This window comes from Microcebus murinus, chromosome 4 (assembly GCF_040939455.1).
Source record: "Microcebus murinus isolate Inina chromosome 4, M.murinus_Inina_mat1.0, whole genome shotgun sequence".
Classification (NCBI taxonomy): Eukaryota; Metazoa; Chordata; class Mammalia; order Primates; family Cheirogaleidae; genus Microcebus; species Microcebus murinus.
Genome location: NC_134107.1, coordinates 89,738,944 through 89,764,743, shown reverse-complemented (window position 1 = coordinate 89,764,743; position 25,800 = coordinate 89,738,944). Strand labels below are relative to the sequence as shown.

The window sequence follows — 25,800 nt, the reverse complement described above, 5'->3', positions numbered from 1 at the left end:
TAGAGTGAGGATAATCGGGGAAGGAGATATCAGGGGAATCTCGTAAGATTACTGAGCAGCATAAGGACTTCAGTGAATTTAAGGTGAGACCAGTAGTCTTAGTCTGTCCATACTGCTGTAACAAAATACCTTAGACTGGGTAATTTATAAACAGTGGACATTTACTGCTCACAGTTCTAGAGGCTGAAAAGTCCAAGATCAAGGTGCCAGCATAAATGGCAACTCTTGCTGTGTCCTCACATGGTGAAAGGAGGCACACACATGCTCCCTTTAATCTTTTTTTTATAAGAGCACTGATCCCATTTAAGAAGATGGAGCCCTTGTGACTTAATCACTTCCCCAAAGACCCTGCATCTTAATACTATCACACTGGGGATTAAGTTTCAACCTATGATTTGGGGGAGCACACCAACATTCAGTCTATACCTCTAATCATTGAGGTTGCAGGCTATTCTTTCGCTATACTCCATGAATGCAGACACAGAGTGGGGGTGGAGAGCTGGATTTAACCAGGGTTAGGGTTTGGCCAAGTGAGGATCAAGTACCATAAGACAGACAAGGGAGTTTAGGGTCTATTGAAGGAGGTGGTTACAATGATCAACCATCGAATTTAAGTTGGATAAGGAAGTCGATGAGTATGGCAAGTCACAGCCACAGTCTGAACCTATTCTCAGTGGCGGGGGCTACAGAAGGACATAGGCCATGAGAAGACAAGGAGGAACCTTGCACTGCTGGCCTCTGACAGCAAGTAGAACCCAATCTCTCGCTAAGCCAGTGACCCAGTTTCTTCTGCCTTAAACAGCTCTTGGCACGGCTGGCTCTTTCTCATTCTTCATACTGCAGTGAAACCTCCCTTGACTCCCCAGCTTACATAGTTCCTCCCTGCTATTTCCTAGTCACACCCTCTGTTTATTTCCTTCATGGCTTCTCACCATCTCTAATTATTTTATTGATTTGTTTACATATTTATTGTCTGGGGTGTTTTTTTCCACCAGAATTCAAGCTCCATAAGGACAGGAATCCTATCTGTCCTGTTGACCACAAGCATGCACGGCACCTGGCAGTCAGCCCAGCATACAGCAAATATTCAATAAATACTCACTGGATAACTTACTTGACTGAAGTGCCAAACATTATACTAAGATTGTTATATGCATTTTCTCATTTACCTCTCATAAGTTAAATACTTACTGGGGAAAAGCCAAAGTGTAAGGAGGTTATATAATTTGTGCCAGGTCAGGTAGCAAAGCCAAGATTTGAAACCAGGTCTTTCCGATTCTGAAATCCCTCCTCCTCCCACCTTAGCAACTTGTATAAAGAAGTAAACATTTTGTAAACCAAGCAACAGTGCATTATGCTAAGGTTTTTGCAAGAAAGCCAAGGAAAAGAGGAGGAGATGCAAGAAAAGTGGCTGTGGACTTAACTTTTGTTACTGCTATGACATTTGTTCACATGTCAGGTATTGCATATAGTTTAAAATTAAATGTGCTTTCTGATACTGGGTTCAAATTTTCAAGCAGGAAAAGATGCAAGATTTTTGTTTTAGAGTCACTACTTTTCCTCCTCATACCTCCTTCTTCTTTTCTTCTTACTTTGTCCACAGCATCCTTTCAACTCACCATCTCCTTTCTTCTCCCTTCTCCTTTTGTTCCCTTATTTTGGAACAAAAATAAGAAATTAGAACCAAGTTATTGTACCATGATGAGAAGGAAAAACTGGCGTTGGATAAATATAAGAAAGTCAGACTTAAAGAGGGATACTTAAAGAGGGATAGCAGGTATGAAAAGTAACAAAAGAGAATACACAAAAATCTAGATCACCCATAAAGAAAAATCTAGGGTATCAGAGATGTGTGTGTATACGTGAGTGGGAGATAGGGAGTTCACGGGTGGAGGAGAACAAAACAAAATGACCATGACCCACATATGAACGAAATGAAGCATTGTGAAATCAAGAGGCAGCTTAGTACATTAGTACTCAGGATAAAATAGTGATTCCAATTCTGTCATTCTTTTAATAACATGAATGTCACAATTACAACAAAAACTAACAAGAGAATAGAAATAAGACACCCGGCTTGAAATCCCAAGCTTTCAGAAATAATATTCTTCTATTTGCATCTCTTAGCACTGCTACAGAAAGTGACTCATACACAGAAGGTCCAGAAAGGAACTAAATTACAGTGCTTTAAAACAGAACAATTATCCCAGAGTACTCTAAATTGTCCTTAAATGAATGAAAAGAAGGCTGAGATACAAAAATCTTTATTCACAGCCTGCACAGAAACTCCTACAAAGGCAATTGGCTATTTGCATCAGGATGAGCCAGAATGGGATGGGGGGAAACGTGAGCATTTTTCACTCTTCACATTCAGCAAGGCCTGTGGGCCCTGGGAGGTCTGATCAGGGACCTAGCTTGCTTTGTCTTCTTACCACCCACTGCATAAATTGCAGGGACAGGCTCGTAGGCAAGGCTGGGAGGGGCCAGAAAGAGTACAAGGATATCATTCCCTAACCCACACAGTGTGCCCACTGTTGTTTTTCTGTAGGTGTAAAGCTAAGTGCCTATAACATTCCAGCCTGGTGCCTGGGGCGAGGGTGTTCTCCCAAGATGAAGGGTGACACTGGAGAAGGGATTTTCTGTTCTCCATGCACAGGTGGGCACATCTGTCACTCGCACCCTCCAGAAGTTACAATGGGCAAAGGCAGTTTCTCCAAAATTATATCAATTTTCTTTTAAAAATGTTTTTGTATATGTTACAAGAAAATAAATGTGGGTTTATTTTAAGACCCTTTTAAGATCCAGTCACCTTTATTTCATCCCTATAGGGAGAAGACAAAATATTTAATAATTGGTGTTTGGGATTACAGGAAAGCTTCATTTCGAAACAGATTCCAGCAGGATCGAAGATTTAAACACATAAAAGGAAATCTAAAGGTACTAGAAGAAAGCATGGAAAGGATGCCCATTAAATATGTTGGACTGACCATATGCTTTTATCTTCCCTCCCTGTAGTAGGCTAAATAATGGCTTTCAAATATATGTCTACATCCTAATCCCCCAAAATCCATGAATGTTACTTTATATGGCAAAGATTTTGCAGCAGCGATTAAGGGTCTTGAGATGGGATGATTATCCTGGATTGTGTGGGTGGGTCCTAAATGCAATCACAAGTGTCCTTATAGGAGAGAGGCCCATGGAGATTCAACACAGACAGAAGAGTAGGAGGCAATGTAACCATGGAGGCAGAAAGTGGAGTGATGTAGCCACAAGCCAAGGAATGCCAGCAGCCACCAGAAGCTGGAAGAGGCAAGGTAAGGATTCTCCCTAAAGCCTCCAGACAGAGGCTTGATTTATGCTTAGTAAAACTGATTGCAGATTTCTGGCTTCCAGAACTATGAGAGAATAAATTTCTGGGTTTTCAGGGTTTTTTGTTTTGTTTTTTGAGACAGGGTCTCTCTCCATCACCTGGGCTGGAATGCAGTGGAGTCATCACAGCTTGCTGCAGGCTCAAACTCCTGGGCTCAAGCAATCCTCCTGCCTCAGCCTCCCCAGTAGCTGGGACTACAGACATACACCAGCACACTTGGCTAATTTTTCTATGTTTTGTGAAGACTGGCTCTTGCTCAGGCTGGTCTCAAACTCTTGGCCCCAAGCAATCCTCCTGCTTCAGCCTCACAAAGTGCAGATTACAGGTATGAGCCACCGTGCCCAGCCAAATGTCTGTTTTTTAAGCCACTAATTTAGTGGTATTAATAATTTGTCACAGCAGCCCTAGGAAACTAATATACTTCCTAATCTACCCAAAATCCACCAAAACGACAGTTATAGGAAGGAGATGATATAATGCATACAGATAAAGAAAATAACAGAAAAAGAATTTGAAGATGGAAAGCAAAAGAATGAGAAGCAACTTACTCATCAGAGTAAATTACAACCTGAGAGCCTGGAGGAGGGGATTTACACAAGACATGAATCAGTTCTTTCAGAGAGGCCAGATGCAGGGTCACCAAGCACCAAGCAGAGGCAGGCGTGAGGTGCAGGGCTGACACTGGGAATACAGGTAGTATTCGCGTGGACCTGCGCTCACCAGCCCTCGAGTCCTTCTCTGATGCTGGTCTGCCATGAGCTAGGTGGTCCCCGCTTGTGCACTCTCCCCCCTGATCCCGCCACCACTTAAGGTGACACACATCGGTTCTGCTCACATTCCTTCTGTTGGAAAGAACTAAGTCACAAGGTTCTTCCTAGATGCAAGGGAGATAAGAGATAAAAGCCTCAGAAATCAAACATTTCCTTCCTAAGATCATAGTCTATATGTATTTTTGACACGTGAAAAGATTTACATACAAAGAAGGGCACTGCATTAATGAATAAGAAATAGCAAAAATGGAGATAACTTAAATATGCATTAGTTGGAGATTGATAAAACAGATCATTGTTAAATTAAAAACAATGCAAGTATTTAAAAAAAAAAAAAAAGCCAGCCCACTATATGTTAACATGAACTGCCTCCAGATAGTGACCATAAAACAAAACACACAAACAAAGTAGAGACTAGTGGATCCAATATACTACTGCCTGTGAGAAAAAATAAATACATGCATCAAAATAGACACACATGCACAAACATTGAGTGCTATGTATGTATAGACTATCTCTGGAAAAAACACACAAGAAACTGCTCAAATTTGACTCTGTGGAGGGGAATTATGGTCAGGAGGGCAAGGATAGTTAGGGGACCTACTAAACAAAACACAGAATGAGTCCCCTTAATCTCTTAGCTTAATACTTCAAACATCACCTTAAAATGTCATTTCAGTTTAGCATTTTCCCTTTAGGTGGCAGCAACTGTATTTTTATTTTTTGTAATGATCACCTGACTAGTCTTTAGGATAAGTTCAACAATAATGTTTAGTTGTCTTATTTTTACTTTTCATGAGAAAAATTTCTTAAACTATTAAACTATACATTTACAAAATGCATAGCCCAGAAATGTCCTGGCTACTATTATTTAAAAAAAGAACAAATTACAAATATGAGGGGATATAAAACAGATTGGGAGGATTTTCACCAAAATGTTGACAATAATTGTCTCTGTGTAGTGTTCTGCTCTTTGTGCTTTTTCAAATTTTCTATAATAAACATTTCTTTTTTCTTTTCTTTTCTTTTTTTTTTTTTTTTTTGAGACAGAGTCTCACTCTGTCACCCCAGGCTAAAGTGCAATAGTGTGATCATAGGTCACTGCAGCCTCGAACTCCTAGGCTCAAGTGATCCTCCTGCCTCAGCCTCCCCAGTAGCTGGGACTATAGCATACGCCACAACATCTGGCTAATTTTCCTAATTTTTGTAGAGATGGGGTCTCACTCTTGCTCCGGCTCGTCTAGAACTCCTGCCCTCAAGCAATCCTCCCACCTTGGCCTCCCAGAGTGCCAGGATTACAGGTATGAGCCCCCACACCTGGCTTGAACATGATATTTTTCAAACACCTTGTTTATCCTCCAATCCTGATCCATCGGAGCCTTTTTAGGTCCTGGATAATTGAAGATGAGAGACTTAAGTGTTATCTGGCACCCAAGTATTTCCAATATCACCAAGCCCTGTGATTTCTCACCTACAGAATGAGAGTAATGACAGAAACTTTAGGCATATCATAATAGGACTATGGAGGGAGAGATTGGGGGTAAAAGGTCTTTTTAATACTCCTCAAGTCCAGAAAAGGATTTACCATGAAGTTAATAAAACTCTCACTGCAGGACCTCCCTCCCACCCCAACTCTGCTCAATTGTATCAATCCCTCTTAGCACCAAGGGAAGGTACCCCACTGAACTAAAGTGCCCCAGCTCAAGTGACCAAGACTTACCTACTTTATCCCCCTGTTGCCTAGCACATGTCTGGCATACTTCAGGTGTTCAAAAACCATCTGTAGAATGTTGAACGGAAATGACTTTTCATGGAGAGGTTAAAGCCCCATAACTAAGATGCATGGAGTAGCTGAGGGTAAATTCTTACAGAGCTATTTCTGGTGACCAGCAGAATGGATACTCCTATCTCAAACTAACAGGCCACAGGAATGTCTCCTTGGTCCCAAAAGAGCCTTTGGGACTAAGCACGGTCTTACCAGGTCATCAGGGTGGTACAATGCAGGTTAGCTTGTGTCAGGATAAGCAGAAGGAATCTATCTTCCCCCTTTGAAAGGATGCATCATGTTTATCCATGAAACGGAGAAGAAAATGAATATGGTGTGTGATTTATAAATCCCTTAAACAGAAATGCAAGCTGGCATGGGACACCAATGAGAAGAATGTGAATTCAAAACCCAGGTGCCATATGATGCAGCAATTCCACTTCTGAGTATATACCCGAAAGAAATTGAAACAGGAACTTGAACAGATATATGTACACCTATGTTCATGGCAGCCTTATTCATAATAGCCAAGAGGTGGAAGCAGTCCAAGAGTCCATGGACAGATGAATAGATAAACAAAATGTGGTATATGCATATAATGGAATATTTTTCAATGTTAAAAAGGAATGAAATTCTGACACATGCTACAAGAACTCTGGAGACATTATGCCAAAATGAAAAAAGCCAGTCACAACAAGACAAATAGCATATGGTTCCACTTTATATGAGGTATCTAGAGTAGTCAAATTTATTTAGTTAGTCAGTTTTAGAGAAAAGGTTTCTCGCTCTGTTGCCCTGGTTAGAGTACAATGGCATGATCATAGCTCACTACAACCTCCAACTCCTGGGCTAAGTGATCCTCTTGTCTCAGCCTCCAGAGTAGCTGGGACTACAGGTGCATGCCACCAACACCCAGCTAATTTTTCTATTTTTTGTAGAGACAGGGTCTCCCTATGGTCCTCAGGCTGGTCTCCAGGCCTCAAATGATCTCCTGCCTCAGCCTCCCAAAGTGCTAGGATTACAGGCATAAGCCACCACACTCAGCCTAGAGTAGTCAAATTTATACAGACAGAAAGTAGAATGGTGGCTGCCAGGGGCTGGGGAGAGGGAGAAATAGGAAGTTATTGTCTAAATGGTATGAAGTTTCAGTTTTGCAAGTTAAAAGAGACAGTGGTGACAGTTGCACAACATTGCAAATGTTCTTAATGTCATTGAACTGTACACTTAACAATAGTTTACATGATAAATTTTGTGTTACGTATATTTTACTACAATAAAAAAAGATGCCAAGACTATCAAGATAGAACCAGGAAGTAAGGAATATTTCTATATTTTACCGATGTCTTAATGAGAAGGGATTGGATGTTTATTCCAGAACCGTTTCATAATGTAGACCTGGATTATTTGCAGATTTTAATAATTGCTAATATCTATTTAAAAATTATTTATGTATTCATGTTAGAGATGGAGTCTTGCTCTGTCACTCAGGCTGTAATGCAGTGGTGTGATCACAGCTCACCGCAGCCTCAAAGTCCTGGACTCAAGCCATCTTCCCACCTGAGCCTCCCAGGTAGCTGAGACTACAAGCATGAGCCACAGCATCCAGCTAATAATGGCTCATGTCTAAAGAGGCCCTTATCATGTGTTAGGGATTGTGCTTAGGGATTTTGTGTATATTATGCTAATTTTCAAAACCAATCTATGAGATAGGTAGTATTATTGATGGCCATTTTAAGGTTCAGAAAACTGAGGCTTATCAAGTTTAAGTCATTTGCCCAAGGCCACAAGGTTAGTGAGTGGTGAGGTTGATGACCTCAGATTTACTAACTGTTGTGAGCACACTGATCATTTCAGAGTTTGGGTTCTTTTTTTTTTACAATCAAAATTTTTGTGGTTGTTTTTGTCTAAAGTTAAAACACTTGTTTAAGGAATTTGTAAAGATGGGATTCTGAATTAGGATAATCCAAATGACATTTATGTGCCCAGAGGAAGTAAGAGTTGAACAGCCCTTCTTACAGAACTTGGCTAAAGCAATGCCTTGGCAAAGGGCTCCTCACATTTACTATGGAATTGAGGTACTTAGTTCTAAATTCCAAGGTAAAGGGACTGGGAAAGCACTAACAACAATGACCAAATCTTCCTTTTCAGGTACAAATAATTTTGTAAAATAATTCTAAAATGATACTTTAATTTATTTTTATTTTCAGATTTTATAACTGTAATTTCTGATACATTGTTTAGTATTAGTTTTTTTTTTTTAAATAAGCTTACACTGGGCAAAACATTGGAACCAACTGAGAAACCTAGAGATGGTATTCTGATAATTTGTAGGAATCTATCTTTACCCAAAGGATTAACTGGATGCATTACTGTATTTGCTTTTCAAATGTGTGTGTATATATGAGTGTGTGCACATGTGTGTATAAATACACACACATGCACAAAACATAAACACACACACACAGGATGGTGGTAGAGCACATGCATTTACCTCTCCTACCTCCTGTATTCCCAACAAAGTGACAGAAAAGGTTCTTTAAACAAAATGAGTTAATAACAACAATAAGATACATGAAAGTGTCATCAGCACACCAGAGTTTTGAGAAATTTCTGAAAGATACAAAGCAGATGGATGGACGGATGAGAAACTACAGACCAGGGCACAAGAAATGAGCATGTGTCCTCCCAAGGGAGCCCAGAAAACTCTTCATTCCCACAACAAAACAGTGAGGGGTTGTCGGGTAATCATCAGCGGCCTCATTAAAGAACTGGATTCAGTGCCTTGGGACAGCTGGGCCCCTTTCCTGTGACCTGTGTAAACACAGGTTGGCAGCTGAGACTTTTGCCCTCAGGCTAAAAGCCAGGACATTGCCCTTTAAAAAGAAAAGGTTGGTGGGGGGGGAGGGGTTGGTCTTATGGCCTCAAATGGGAACTGATCAAATAAACTCAAAATACATCTCTACCCTCTCCACTTGGGAACCTCTAGGTCCCCCAGCCTGCTTGCCTGCTCTTTGCCCACCGGAAGCCCTACCAGGAAGTCTTACTGCTCACAAGTCCTGCCTCCACACACCCAACTCCTGTCAGTCATTCTGTTCATGGGAAGATCTTCCTGGAGAAACAAACCCAAACAATTAGAGAGGAAACCCACATGAGCTACTTGTACTAACCTATGGTGTTTGTTTAGTGCTTAATTCATTCATATGAATTGACAGCAGGGAACACCACACTTGTGAGAAAAAACAAAAAATACAAAAGTGAAAGCTTTTAGAAAATAAAACAACTGACCTGAAGGAAAACGATAATCCAAGCAGAGGAAGAGTTTTTTTTTTTAAAAAAAACAAACCTAATTAGCACACACAGAAATCAATCACATTCCTAACACCTAAATTAGCCAACCTAGAAAATTTATATTTAAAATAATATCAATCAAAATGCTAATTAGAACAATCAGAGACATATATAATCTACTACAGTTTTAAAACAACTACAGTTTGCTATGACAAATAGCAATCAGGCCAGGTAAGGTGGTTTACGTCTGTAATCTCTAGTAGTTTAGGAAGCCATGGTGGGAGGATCATTTGAGGCCAGGAGTTTTGAGACCAACCTGAACAACATGGCGAGATCCCATCTCTACAAAAAAATTTTAAAAATTAGCCAGGTGTGGTAGTGCACACCTGTAGTCCCAGCTACTTGGGAGGCTGAGGCAGGAGAAACACTTAAGCCCAGAAGTTTGAAGTTGCAATGAGCTGTCATGACACCACGGCACTCTAGCCTGGGCAACAGAAAAAATAGAAAGAAAAAAAGAAAAGAAAAGAAGCAATCAGAGAACTCAAAAGAGTTCTCGGAAACTAAAAATAAAAATTCCAAAGACCTGAGACAGCAGGATTGTTTGAGCCCAGGAGTTAGTGGCTGCAGTGAACTCTGATTGTACCACTGCCCTCCAGCCTGGGTACTAGAGCAAGACCTTGTGTCTGAAAATAAAGGAAGTAAAATGAGAGAAAATTAAGACACATAGAAGTTAACTTGGGGAAATCTAATACCTATAAAAATGTGGTTTTAAACAGTATTGGGGACTATGGAGAGAAAGAAATAGTCCGGAAAATAATCAAATAAAATTTCCCTATGCTAAAGGGTTTTTATATTGAAAAATCCCACCCATTACTAAGCAGGAGGAGGAACAACACACACACACACACACACACACACACACACACACACACACACATCTAAAGACATCTTGGTGAAATTCTAAAACAAGAATTATGTGCATATGAGAAAAAAAAGAGCAATAATCAGATTTTCACCCAATTCCTTTCAGCAATACTAATCACTAGAAGATAATTCAGTAATGAAACTATTAGCTGTTTATCATACGCTAGACATTATCTTTGGTTCTTGGGCTATATCAGTGAATCGGACAAAAATCTTGCCCTCGTGGATCTCACATTGTGGATCTCACATTCCATTGGCAGAGTGTCTTCAAAGTTCTGAGGGAAAAAAATGGATGTTGGAATTCTAAGCCTGGCCAAACCTTCAATCAAATATGAGGGCTAAATAAAGACATATTAAACTCTGAAGAATTCACAAAGATGACTTCTTATACAGAAAAAAGCATTCAAAGAAGAATTCCAACAAATCCAAGAAAGAAAAGAAGAAACAATGCCATCTGAGTGTGACCCAGAGGAAGTGAAGAATGACAGAAAATGAGTGAAAGTAGGAAGGCAGGAGGAGATGGAGGGAGGAAAGGAAGGAAGGATCCCCCATTAGACCTTGAAGCTTAGAAGAATCTCATTTGAGCCAAAAAATTTCCATGAAATAAGATAACCTTTTCTTCTGAATGGGGGTTTTTCCACTTCACTCAGTTGATAATTACAGTTGGCTGTTCTAGAAGAGCTGTGTGCCTAGCATGTACTGAGTGCTTTATATGAATTATTTTTAATCCTCAGAAGACTTAATTATAATTATGGAGCAAAATGTAAATATAGTTAACCATGAATAAAAATAGCTATATAGACATATGCATAAATGTACATCCAATTGAGAGGTGGACTCTCATACACAAATGGAAATTAAAATATTCCACCTAAATAAATATAGAAATGGAAGTTTGGGTACTTTCTTTAAAGAATAATTTTAAATATAATTTTTAGAAAAATTAAAGATATAATAACAACACAAATTAGGAAATAGAGGGGAACAGAGGTTGGGAGGAAGTATAACACAAGAAATTCCTCATCTTTCATACATGGAAGTCAGCGGCTACTTTCCAAAGTTGATAAATTGAAAAATAAAGCTGTAAGCATACCATTTTAAATTATCATGGTAACTGCTACACCATCTAACAACAGTAACCTTAACAGTGCTTGTTTCTAGAGACCAGGCCTAGGCTGGAATGAGATAGAGGTCGTATTCATCTTATACCCTCTGTCCTGAGAAAAGTTTTTCTTATTATGTGCATATACAATTTTTATAAAATAGCAAAATAATAATAAATAATTTCAATGATAATAAATAAATATTTACATATAAATTATATAATATATAAAATTATATTATATTATATGTAAAAATTATATTATATATAAATTATATTTACATATTATTCTTAAATAAATATTTTAAATGAGTGAAAACATGATAAATTGTCTTTTCCACAAACATAACAGTAACATTTAATGTCTATGTAACTGAAAGATGAGCTGCTTAGTTATAGCTCCTAAATATCCTCAATATTTAGCTAAAGGCTCATGGATTTCAGGAAAGGTGTCTTAGATCAAAGAGAATTTAGAATGTTAATTACTCTGCCTTTTTAAGTTGGAAAGAAAAAGTAAAAACTTCTCTCCAGCTTTTCGGATTCTGAATTTGGACAAAGTTGCAACTATTGTCTGTCCTAACCGTTTTTGACTCTACAGATGACTCAAAACTGCTCAACTGAAGACTTCGGACTTTTCGGGGAAGGAATTTATCTCTGAAGATTACTCATGTGTCAAACTAGAATAAAATGTGATTTTTGTATTAGGTGACCTTCTTTAACAGTTAATGTTTATTGAGCCTGGGGATGCTGTGGCCAGGTCAGAAAGCCTTTCTGTCCCAGCTCTGTCCCTAGCTAGCCGAGTGACCTGAGGCTACCCGCTTAATCTTTAGCTCCTTCCCTTGTACAGTGTGGATAAAATAACTCTCTCCACCACTTCATACTGTCCCGATAAGGATCAGAAAGGATAAATCAAATGAAAGTCCTTTGAAATATTACAAAGCACTATGAGATTACAGTGTGGTATTATTTGATCATAGAATTGCAAAATTGGAAAGAACTTAGAAAATTATCTTGTCAAACTTTTCATTCACAGTGTCTTTCTCTCAGTCTATTACTTGCTTAGATACACTCCATATATAATTATGACAGAAATTGATTTAAAATGATATTCTTCTGAACTATGCCCTCTTCTAAAATTACAAGGAATCAGAGGCTATTTAATACTGCAAGGAACGTGGCCAGTCATCTCATCTAATCCTCTTGTTTTAAACATGAGGCAATAGCAGCCCGAAGAGGGTGACTGGCCTAAGATAAATATGGGACAATGAACTCAGACCTTGGATTAAAACCTGGACCCCCAGATTCCCAGGCACACAGTCCTTCCGTACGTCACTGTTGACACCAGAAAAGAATTGTCATTTGTGGATGAGCATACTATCCTCGCAAGATTATACTAATTATCCTAACCATTTTGTAACATTCACAAGATTTTTCTTGCCTCAAAAAGCAATTATACAACCAAATAAACTAAATAATAAAAATGTAAGAAGAAAGGAAAAACTTTTTTTTAAATTAAAAGAAAAAAATAATAATGCTTGAAAAAATAATATAAATACACACGTTCAAATCTATTCCCTAAATAAAACTAAGATTCTAAGTATCATAACAATTAGGCAGTTAATAGTCAATTTAATTGCCAACTTTTTCGTAAAACTTGGTATCATTTAGTCCTTAATACAGAGCCTTGCAAGAGAGGCAGGAGAGCGTAAATGGCTAAGAGCACAGGATTGTTTTTGTTTTGTTTTGTTTTGTTTTTGAGACAGAGTCTCACTCTGTTGCCAGGGCTAGAGTGCCATGGCGTCAGCCTAGCTCACAGCAACCTCAGACTCCTGGGCTCAAGTGATCCCACTGCCTCAGCCTCCCAAGTAGCTGGGACTACAGGCATGCACCACCATGCCCAGCTAATTTTTTCTATATATTTTAGTTGGCAAATTAATTTCTTTCTATTTTTAGTAGAGACGGGTCTCGCTCTTGCTCAGTCTGGTTTCAAACCCCTGACCTTGAGCAATCCGCCTGCCTTGGCCTCCCAGAGTGCTAGGATTACAGGAGTGAGGAGCACAGGGTTTTAAATCAAACAAACATGCATGTAAATTCTAGCACTGCTGTTTACTAGATATGCAAATTTTGAAAATGTAGGCAACTTCCTTAAGCCTCAGTGTCCTTATCTGTATTATGGGAATAGTAATAATAATTATTTCATAGGAGTGTTGGGATTAAAAAGTAATTCACATATTCTATAAATGGAACCACTCATTGCTATCTATCATTTGGTATTTTTACCAATGGAGAAGCTAGAGCCCATAGCCACTATTTGCTCAAGATTGCTTGGCTAATAAGTTGTAGAGACGAAATTGAAATTCATGTCTTCTGACTCTGCTCTTTCCAGCTCACTGCATGACCTCCCTACCCAGCACTTCATTGACTCATTTTCACATTAAGAATCCTCCCCACCCCCACTGCTCCGTTTTACTAAAAGCTCCAGCCCTCTCCACTACCAAGAGAGATTTTCTTCCTAAGTAGGACAGCTCTTTCAACCAATTTCAGATGATAGGACCTCTAAAAGGCTGTGTCTCTTTTGGCCTGCCAAAGGTAGTCACTTGACTCTTTTAAGTTCACAGATCCACGTGCTGGGTCCATGCTGAGGGGGTGGCAGTCTGTCCGCACCACACAACCCTCTATTGTACTCTTACCCCTCTTTGCTGACCAGACCCCGTGGGCCCTGAGGAAGCACATGACTTCACTCCCTTCCTCCACTGCAGGCTGGTCCAGCGGGGCCTGGGGAGGCCTTTATCCTTTTTCACCTTGGTGTCTAAGTGCTGAGCCTCCGGGACTCAAATCCCCTCAAGCATCTTGGATTTTTGTGTGTGTGGGTCTTCCTGTCAATTTGACTCCCCCTATCCTAGAGATTAGGGGACCCTGCCTTTTTTATTTTTGAGTCTCTTGGAGCCAAGCATGAGCTGACAATGTCATTAGCACTCCATAAATGTTTGCTGGAAAAAGGGTGAAAGGAAAGAAGGAAGGAAGGATAGAAGGGAGGGAAGAAGAAGGAAGAGAGGGATTGAAGGAGGGAGAGAGGGTTTTACATGTCATTTTAGAGTCCCTGAAACAAACATAACAATGAGGTCAGCTCACTGGCTCCAAAAGTATTTATACATTTATGTATTTATCTACTTACCTATATCTGAAAGTATTGCTGATAGACAAATCTCTTCCATTTTAATCTTGGAAGTCACATTTAAATTGTGTGTGTGTGTGTGTGAGAGAGAGAGAGAGAGAGAGAGAGAGAGAGAGAGAGAGAGAGAGAGAGAGAGAGAGAGAGAGAGAAAGAGAAAGAGAGAGAGAAAGGGTGGGGGTGGGGGGAGGGAGATTCAGTTGGGCTGGGCTTAGACCAAAAAAGTCAAATTGCAAACATGAGTGAAATCCAGCATCAGGGTGTGGAGATTGTGATTAATTATGTTATGTGTCAACTTGACTAAACTAATGGATGCCCAGATAGCTGGTAAAACATTATGTCTGGGTGTGTCTGTGAGGATGTTTCTGGAAGAGATTAGCATTTAAATCAGTAGACTGAGTTAAGATCCACTCTCAGCAACGTGAGTAGGCATCATCCAATCTGTTGGAGGCCCAAATGGAACAAAAGCATAGAGGAAGGGCAAATTTGATTTCTCTGCTTGAGCTGGGTCATCCATCTTCTGCTGCCCTGGGCCACTGCAGCTCCTGGTTCTCAGGCCTTGAGACTTGGACTAGAAGTATACCACTGGCTTTCTTTGTTCTCTAGATTGCAGAATGCATATTGTAGGACTCCATAATTGTGTGAGCCTATTCCCATAACATACCTCCTCTTCTCTCTCTATATATATATATATCCTATTGGTTCTGTTTGTCTGGAGAAGCCTGACTAATATAGAGATTAAAAGCTCCAAGTTCTTTGAAATAGCTATGCCTCCAAGCTGCAATTACTCTCAGAGTTGTTAAAATGGAGATAAATCTAAAGGACATCACTCTTACAAAGTTGACAAAGCTGGACAAAGCTATAATGCATTTAATGGACAAAGTGGACAAAGCTATAATGCATTTTAAACAGTCAATTTTTAAGAGAACACATGAAAGTGATTTTTGTACTACCTAAATTTTCACAATCTTTAAAGATTGGATTCTTTCATTTGAATTTTTTCTATTTATATTTTCTTCTTTGCCTCAACTAAATACTTGAATACTCATGAATACTCTAGTATTCATGACTTTTGGCTATGCAGCCATTTGTTCATACTAATTCTGTTTCTGAAAGGATTTAGAATCTTTTTCTGGCCTCTCCATTCCCACTGTGACTTCTATTCTTTTAATAATTCTCACTTAGGTGCAGCAGCTTCCTAACACTTATGCCCACCTCTTTAGCCAGTCATGCTCCATTATGTCTGCTATATCCTAGGACATTTAAATAAATTCAGACCGCCCATGCCATGGATCTATGACAGAACATTGTTATGCTTTTGGCTGCAGCTACATTGGTTATATTCAGTGTTCTCTTGTCTACAATCTCTTGACTTTCTACTCCAGCACCTAATACTGGCTGCAGACTCTCCTTGCTTTGATTACCTGGGTACACATGCCTCCATTTCACCCTGTGCATTCTCTCTAACCTAACATCCTAATTCATAAACTCTTCATATCTGTAACCATGGGTTAAAAGTATTTTCATTGCCCCATTCTGGCCATGATTGACTCAGTCTAGCCTACCAGCCCGCCCACCATGAAAAGGAGACCGGGCAAAATTTTTCATTAGAGTGATCGCTACAACACTCAAATTATAACATTTAATAGTAGTCTCTGATTCCAGTGCCAACAAAATGTCAGTGTGCTTATTCAGGGTTTTGTGACTTGGCAGGGTATGAAGCACAAAGGATCTTTGGCAACCAAAGGCTGGTGGGAAGAAAAACAAAAGCTCACTCTTTGGTAACATCCACCACTGGAATGGAAGGTGGGCTTTGAGGAACTGACTGAGCTACAAAGGCAGACCCTTCAGAAGGTTATTTGGCGAGTTAAGAGAAGGAAGGCTCAATAGTCTCATTTGCCAATGCAGAAGTTGGTACTACCGTGGAGGCCGAGGGTGGTAATAGTCAACCAGCCTGGAAGCAAATTATACACAACAAGGTGCTGTGGCTCACACCTGCAGCCCAGTTACTCAGGAGGCTGAGGTGGGAGGACTGCTTGGGCCTAGAAGCTCAAGACCAGCCTGGGCAACACAGTGAGAGCCCATCTAAAAAAAATTTTTCTTAAAAAAGTATGCATATAAATCCTTGTTGATGAGTCTATTCATTCTCTTAATAAATAGTCAAGCACCAACTATATGCCAGGCATTGTGTTAGGCACCGGGTACACAATGGAAAAGGAATGCAGGCACGGTGAACTTCTTGGCAAGCTTTGTTAAGTAACTTGGCATGTGGCATTCTTCTTTATTGTCGTGTCAATATTAGAATGGGCTTTGGGCCAGCAGTTGTGGCTTCTAGCCAGTGCATTTATGCAAACAATTCTGAGATGTGCCACAAATATATGGTCAAGATAACATTATAACCTCCATTCTTGCTCAGGAATAATGACACAATTTCTCAACAAATGACATCCTACATAGGCAAATTATGCACATTTGTGATTTCTGGATGTTTTAAGTTTTCCAAGCAGATTTCCCAACTGACAATCCCTGTATATTCAATTCAAAAAAATCTCAACCTGGAAATCTTAGAGAGCTAATCATTACAACGCAATTTTCAACAATATACTATATGTTTATGTTAACTGTCAAGAGACCTTGGTAACCCAAAATGAAATGATTACATTTTGTGGAACTTGCTTCTCACATCAGGATTGGTAACAAAAATGTCTCTTGAGAAGAAAGTAGTTCATATCACTAAGAATCAGTGTCGATCAAGAAAGAACACTTACATAAATAAAGAGACACGTCATATTCTTGACTTGGAAGGCATACATTGTAAATATGTCAGTTTTCCCTAAAACTAACCTATAAATTTATTACAGCTCAATAAAAATTCTAATGGAACTTGGCAAAAAATGTTAAAGTTTGTCTGGAAAAATAAAAATATGCAAGAATAGCCAAGAACATCCTAATACAGAAGAATAGTAGGGAGGTGTTTGCCAGCTATTTAAACTGCAGTATTTACTGCTGATCTACTGCTACACAAATAGGCAGAAGATCAATAAAACAAAATGTTGAGTACAGAAGTAGATCCAAATATGAATCATATCGGATTATATAATACAGTGTAGAAAGAAATGTGTTATTCAGACAACTGCCTAGTCACTTGGAAAAGGAATAAAATTGGATCTCTACCTTGAACTTCCAGATGGAATAAAGATTTTACATTTTTAAGAAACCATAAAGTACTAAATATCTTAGGTGAGTATTTTTACAATTTTAAGTGGAGGAGGACTTGAAGCCTCACACTTGGCATTCCAAGCATCACATTCCTCACATCTAAGGAGGGATTCCCTGCCACAAGTGATCTTGGTGCAACAGAGTACACTGCCTCCTACTTTGGGAGCTGGAAGAGACCAAATCCTCCTCTAGCCTACACATAGGGCCTTGTGGGAAACTCCCTGTGACTTGCTGATTAAAGAAGAAAATGTTCAAGGTTGGTTTTTAGATGACTGTTCCCCAGTATACAGATATTAGTACAATCAGGACTACTGTTACAAGTTCCACCCACTTAGGGGTGGCCTTGAAGGACAATTGAGAAGGAAAATCCTCCTGGAGGCAGAACTCTAAGAAGTACATCTCATTGTCCACCTTCCTGGAAGGAGAAACAACATTACGTTTTGGAACTCAAGGGGAAAATGCTTCAGTCAAGGGACATATTAAAGATTCCACGGAATAAGAAAGTGAAACCCCTACTTTGCCAGTTCTTGGCAAACAGAAAAGAAAGTTTGAGTGTAGTCTGGATGACTAATTCTGACTAGAAAAAAGAAAGAGTTCTTTCAGCATAATAGTGGCAAAGAGCATCTCCTCATACTCCGTGGCCAGTGTTAAAGTCAGTACAGGACGATAGTAACACGACACAGGCAGGACCACCGAGGGCTCAGATCCCTTGGAAATGAAAATTTAGGTCACCTCAACAAGTTAAGAACCCCAACCAGCGAAAGACCAAGCTGAGAGCAAAGAATCATTTTTGTTGTTTCAGAGACAGTATAAATGTATTTGGGCTTATGAGTTCCAGGAAGTAGACCGACTAATTTTAACTTGTCAATATATCCCCATTTTAAGCACAAGATCTGTTCACATTTCAGAGAAGAAGATATATCTTCTCACTTACCAGTAGCTCTGCAGAGGAAGTTTATATCATCTGCTGTTTTTTCATCTTGTTCTGCCTTCAACTTCCCTCATCCCTGCCTCCTGGTCCTTGGAACTCTCTCTCTCTCTCTCTTTCTGCTCTAGGATACTCTACTATCTATAGTCCCTCAATTCACCAGGTGTTTCCCTCCTCCATAAACTTGTACCTTGAGCTCTTCCTCTGCCCTCTCCTTCCATGGCTGCTCACCTGCTGCCATTTGAGCTTCAGCCTAGCCGTCCTCTCAAGCCTCCCCTGTATATGCTGGACAGAGCTGAGCACTTCCTCCTTACTTCCGTCAGAGTACCCAAAATAATTTATTAGCATCAAGGTTTGCATGTTTGTCTCTGTTTAACAGATTTACCTTTAAAACCCCAAGGCTTGGCACAGTGACTAGCACATAGCAGGTGCTCAATGATGTTCATGGGCCAAATTAATGAATCACCAGTGTTAGAGGCAGCAGTAAGGTTGAGAATGAGTAAACATTCAGCCACAGATTTTATTTTTTTTTAATTTATAAAAAAAAAAAAAGAATTCTATTTCTCACGGTTCTGAAGTCTGGAAAGTCCAATATCAAGGCACTGGCATCTGGTGAGGACCTTGCAGTATGATCCCATGGCAGATGGTGGAAGGATAAGAAAGCACAGAGCCCATAGACTTTAAATGGAACAAATACTCCTCTAGGTTCACCTTATCCTAAATAACTAAAGCTTATGGCCACAAGTGCTTAGAAGGAGCCAGGTCTAATTCTATTCTCTGGAACACGTAAAATGTAACAACTTTTCAGACTCAATATTTAAGGGGGGGAAATGGTCAGGTCAGCTTCCAGTCCTGTGGCTCCAAAAAGATCAAAGTGACGACGAGTCAGCCATTTCTCCCTTTGGCTCTGGTCATGTGACTGTCCTCTCCCTTTTCTGTTCAAAGGACAAGAGGAAGGTGCACAAGCACACATCAGTAGTCTTTGGTGCAGTGTTCAGGGTTTGCAGCTTCAGTGATAATTATGACTGGGAGACATTCAGTCCTATTGCTGTATGTCTTAGTTTACATTTTTGTTATAAACTTCAGTCCCTCACAGACCAAGTTCTTCTTCCTTCCCTAACATTTTTCCTGGGTGTGACAATTTGCTTGGTAAACATGCTGCATATTACCAGCATATAAAATTCTGGCAAATTTTCCTTTTCCTTCATTTTCTTCAATGGTATTTTTTTTCCAAGAAGCCCATTTTAATCCTCAATCATTGTCAGGAGTATATTTAACATGACAGGCGTCTTTTGACCTTTTCAAACAGTCCCTATATCCTCCTGGGCATATTCCAATCATCTCTGTATCTGGTTGGCCTAATTTTAATCATGATTCCACTGGGCACGTGGCTACTTCCATCTAGCTTCCTGCTCTATGTAGTTACTCAGTGAGCCATATTCTCAATCCACTTACTCAGAGCAAATTAGGTGTCATTGGAAAGCTGTATGAAAGCTTTTGGGATAGTAGAGGCTATTTTATGCACTAATATAGGAATTTTCCAAACGTTCCTTAGTGATTTGAGAAAAAAAATTGCCAGGTTTTTCATGATATTTAATTTGCTTCCAGGAAGTTAGGCAAAGGGAAGACCCGAGCTAATGTGGACAAAGCGATAGTCTGTGATCTTACCTCTTTCCTAAAATCAATACTATTGCCTAACTCAGTGAGCATGCACAGGAAATGTGCTCAAAGGTACAGGACCAGCTCTCTAAACACTAAAATGTTTCAGTTTCCTCTTTCAAGAAACAATAACCTAGGGGGACATTTTATTTCCTTCTTATGATTTCTCTCAACGTTAATTCTTTACATGCCAAGTAATGGTTATATCATGCATGTATTTCTACATGCCATGTTACCAAATATCAGGTGTTTCTTGTATATGTTTACATTGTCTTGAAACACTTTCACCATTTGAAACTTAGAAGGTAAATAAGTATCAAAATCAATGAGTGGTCCTTTGATGACTTTTTGAAGTCACTTTCCCATTCCTTTAAAAGCACCACAGAATCTCCACTCTACAACTTCAAGGGAAATCCTCACAATCAATTCCTTTGAAATAATCTAAGCAGAATGGAATATTCCACAAAAATAAATTGAGGATTTATGCAGTGCGAGGCACTGAGCCAAAAAATGGAGATAAAATGGTGACTAAGAGAGACATCATCCTCACTTTCATAAAATTTACAAATCTGCTAGGGGATATTGATAAAAAAACAAATCTTCATATAATAAATGCCTAATCAAAACTCTGAGGGATTTGACCTAATGCTCTCCTGAATCCATTCTTGTCAAAGTCACTGCTGACTTTCATATGGGTGAATTCACTGGCCAGTTTTTGTTCAATTTTTGTCCCTCAAAAGGATTTGACATAATTGATCACACCCTCCTTTTCTAAACACTTCTTCCATTGACTTTCAATTCCAGGATTCTAAATGCTTATGACTCCTAAATTTATATTTTCAGCCTAGCCAGTTTTCTAAATTTGACTATACCTCTCTGCCTACAAAACATCCTCTCTCAGATAGCCAATAGGCATCTCAACTAAACATGCCCCAAACTGAACTCTGACTTCCCTTCTCCACTCATCACGAATCTACTTCTCTCGTAGTGTTCTATATTTTATTAAATGGAATCTCTATTAATTCATTTAATCAGGCCAAAAATCTTGGAATTGTCCATAACTATTCTTTCTTTTGTAGCCCATGTTCAACTTACCAGGAAATCTTACTGGTTTTACTTTCAACTTATATCAAAATTTCACTGTCTCCCACCACCTTCATTACTATCTTAGTTCAAGATACCATTTTCTATCATCTGGATCTTTCCAGTGGATTCTCAACTGATCTCTTTGATTCCACTCTTTTGTTTTATTCTCCATACATCTGAGAGGTTCATAAGTCAGATCATGTAATATCCTTGTTTATATCTTTTCAATGGCTTCCCATCATACTGACAGCAAAATCCTTTCCATGGCATATAAGGCTCTATGTGATCTAGTCTTGCTTGCCTCTCTGCTCACCTTCCCTCCCACTTTTCTTACCATGGGTTTTTTTCTGTACATTCCCACATTGGGACCTTGGCATTTGTGTCTCTCCACCTAGAATGTTGCTCACCTAGATCATCATGGCTCTCTTCTTCAGTTCATACGTGTCTCTGTTCAAATGCCAACTTTTCAGAGAGGCCTTCTCTACTACCCCATCTCTTACAGGGGTCTCCCTCCCCAACTCTTTCTCTCTATCCTCTTGGCCTGCTTTATTTCCTTCTGAATTCTTATTGCCCCCTGACATTGTGTGTGTGTGTGTGTGTGTGTGTGTGTGTGTATCCATTTGTTTATTGCATGTCTCTTCTATTAGGGTGTAAATAAGATTCAAGAGCACAGGAGCTTTTGTCTCATCCACTGTTGTGCCCTCAATGCCTAGAACAATGAATGCCTGGTACATTATAGGTATACATCAAATATAAGTTGCATAAATGAATGTGATGATAGCATGAAGGCAAATTACAATAAGATATCACACATGGAAGTAACTTAGATTGGTATCATTAAAGGCAGCAAAGGAAGCAAATATACATTTTGATAAACTTTCGTGAAAGCAAAGCCCAGCCACACAAATGTAGATAGCAGAGTTCCAAGACACTCCCAAGACAGTTGCACACCCCTCCTTCTGAGTCGACCATTGGTGGTAGGCATAAAAGCTCTATTGAAGAAAAATGTTTTTTCATGTATAGTTTGGTTTTGCTTTTTTCCCAGAGAAATGTGACCAGCAATATCTCATTTATCTGTGTAACAGATCTGTTAGGTAGTTGGACAAGGAAGATGAAAGGAGAAGGAAAAAGAAAGGAATAATACGAGTTTTGTCTTAGTAAAAAGGCAATGAAACAGAGAAGTCTTGTGATATACTCAGCATGATAGTGGTGGAGCTAGACATGTAATTGATCTTCCTAATTTATTACTGATCTCTGCTTCCAGGACCTGAATAGGAGAAAAAAAGAAAAGTCTGCATATCTATCCAGAGTAGATATATTTTCCTGCATATCTCCTCAACCCTAACCACCACCTGTAATTCTGATCATGATTCCCTTAAAGTCTGCAGTGTAGGGTAGGAAAGTTATAGGAGGAAAGGGTAAATGCTTTGTTGAATGAATACATTCTTTGGTAAGAGAAAAGGGGACAAGAAAGGTTTTGTTGTGTGGCTATATGTATGCATTCACATGTACACACACACAAGTACAATTCCTAATGATTTCAGCCTGTGTGAGAAAAAGGAATTTAATTAATAGCATAAAAAGAATTAGAATTTATGCAATTAGAATATGAAATTTAGTAGAAAATTTATCTCCATTTCTCTGGTCTCTGTGCTTTTGTTGTCAGTGACCTTTCAACTACCAGATAGATTTTATTTGTGTGAAGTATATTTTTCTTCAAAATTGTAAAGAAACTATATCTGTCAAATACAGCTTTATTGATACATCAGATTAAATCACCTAACTTACATTTCCCCACTCTAGTCCAGGCATACAGTAAGATCAAAATAACAGAAAGAGGTATCCATAGACTTGGCTGTCATAATTCCTCAAATCCTGCCCAACTAGGTGTAGGCAGTCTTCAGAGGATGTTCTTGGTGGTGTTTGCAAATGTGGTGCCCCTGGCTAGGGCATAGCCTCTCAAGTTTCTTCCCTTTGTGATCCTGAATTGGAACCTGTGGGCTCTGAACCCTCAGGCTGTTGCTTTGTTTATGCTTCTTTATGTCAAAAGTCTTTGTGATTTTTCCCCATTTCACTCTCATCTCTTCTAATACTTCTTGTCCTCTGGCTACTTTTTCTGTATTTCTGATGTACAACTTGCTCTTCTCTTTCTTTTCTGTGACCTACCAGAGTATATTGATTCTTATCTACAGCGTCTGGACATCATATTTATGTAATAAGCGGCTCTGACCCAAGTACCAGCATATTGTGTTTGAGAAATTAATTCTGCCTTGTTTTCTACTCATCAGGAAAGACTGAGAAATTATGGAAGATAATGTTGAATGGCTACTCAAAAGCCATTCCTAAACCTCTTTTCCATTTATGCCTACCACTATACAGCCCAAAAAGCAGAATACTTGCTTTTCCATTTTTAACTCACATCTAGAGATGGCCCTGGGACCCAGTTCTAGCCCATGGGACATCACCAGTCAAGGGGGGATGGAAAAAGCTTCCGCTTCCCTGAAAAGATAAAACAGATAAGGCTGAGCCTGTTCTTCCCCTTTATCCCCTTCTTTCTCTGTTGAATGCAGAACTAATGACTGGATATGCAATATCATCTTGTAACCATGAGAAAAAAGTCAGGAGAAGCACAGATACATGGACCCCTGACATCACTGAGTTGGAGAACCAAGGCCAGCAACTATCTACACACAGACTTTTTTTTTTTTTTTTTTTTTGAGACAGAGTCTTGCTTTGTTGCCCAGGCCAGAGTGAGTGCCGTGGCATCAGCCTAGCTCACAGCAACCTCAAACTCCTGGGCTCAAGCGATCCTCCTGCCTCAGCCTCCCAAGCAGCTGGGACTATAGGCATGTGCCACCATGCCCAGCTAATTTTTTCTAGATATTTTAGTTGGCCAATTAATTTCTTTCTATTTTTAGTAGAGACAGGTCTCACTCTTGCTCAGACTGGTTTCAAACCCCTGACCTTGAGCAATCCGCCTGCCTTGGCCTCCCAGAGTGCTAGGATTACAGGAGTGAGCCACCACGCCCGGCCTTATTTTCACAAATTATTGATATGGTTAGGTCACAGACTACCATTTTGTAGCTGTTTCATGTTTGTTCAATCTATTCTTTGACTCCTTTTCCTTCTATTTCTGTATTCCCTTGAATTGAGTATGTTTTATAAATCCATTTTATCTTTACTATTGACACTTAATTTTTAAAAAATTTTAGTGTTTACCTCAGGGTTTAAAATATACATCTTTAATCCATCACAGTCCACCTTCAAATAATATTATACCACTTCATGTGCTGTGTAAAGGGCCTTACAACAGTATATTTTTGATACTACCCTTTCATCTTTCGTGCTATAGTTATTGTATATTTTACTTTTTATGTATGCTATAAAAACAAAATACACTGATACAATTGATTTTTGTTTTAGACAATCAGTTATATTTTAGAGTAGTTAAAAATAAGAAAAAAATTATACTTACTTTCATTTATGCCAATTATGCATTTCTTCATGTAGATCCAAGTATAGAACAGTATATTTCTTTCTAGAGTTAATGAAAGTATTTTCCTAAAATTATATTTTAAAAAATCATTACATCATCAAAGAGACTGTATATCAGGGTCCATAGACAATATGAATTAATATTAAAATTTCTTTTTTTCAATGTAAACATATATTTAAATGGCTTAATGAACAGTTGACTATTTTTCCTCTTTAGGAAAATTTTTTTTAATATTTTCACACCTGTATATGTGTTCATGATATTTATATTCAAGTATTTACATAAAGTTCAAACTTTATAACTCTTTTGGATCATATGTTATTATTATTGCCATTAACTGAATGTAAAAGTGATTCAAAACATGTGGTTTTTAATGGTCTGTATTGATTAAACTTTCATTTGTAGCCTATATAAGTTGGTACCAAATTCCATTAAAATGGCCTATGCATTAAACTAAAAGTCAGTTAGACAGATTAAAAGCATTTAAAGAGTTCTGAAAGCCTAAGAATTTACTGTTAGACATTTAGCAACTGAGATGTTTCACTATTATTTCCAAATTTATGACACTTGTTTTTTGAACTGCCACCAAGAAGCACAATATGAAGGACATGCAATGGTGCAACTAAGGGAAAGCCAGTGGTCTCTCATAATCAGCATCTGTGTTCCTCAATTCTTTGGCAGATGGTAGATTCATTTCTTTGCAATATATTTGAGGTAGAACGTATATAGCTCCTGATAGACCTTATTTGTAATGGTACAATATTTACAAATATATAACTCACATTCTTTTACATTTATTTACTCATTTGTTGTTCTATTGCGTTTGTATATTTCTATATAATTCATCAGTCTTACTACAAAGGTAATATATATTGGAAAAGATATTTATATATGTAGTTAAAATCAATGTCCTAAATTAATGTCCCGATAAACTGCCCAGGTTTAAGTGGATTTCTTGTTTTGTTTTATTTCCATTTTGTGTGTGTTGGGGGGTGTCCATGAGGCCAAAGTCACACATATG

General features: G+C 38.8%; 1 long non-coding RNA gene across 1 annotated transcript in view; it reads right to left on the bottom strand.

Annotated features, from left to right (window-relative positions):
* Nucleotides 1-18,853, bottom strand: part of LOC105876136 (uncharacterized) — a 40,707-nt gene extending 21,854 nt beyond the window's left edge. The window contains exon 1 of the long non-coding RNA XR_002223701.2: nt 18,545-18,853. This is a non-coding gene — a long non-coding RNA (uncharacterized LOC105876136). The remainder of the gene's footprint in view (nt 1-18,544) is intronic.
* Nucleotides 18,854-25,800: the final 6,947 nt, after the last annotated feature.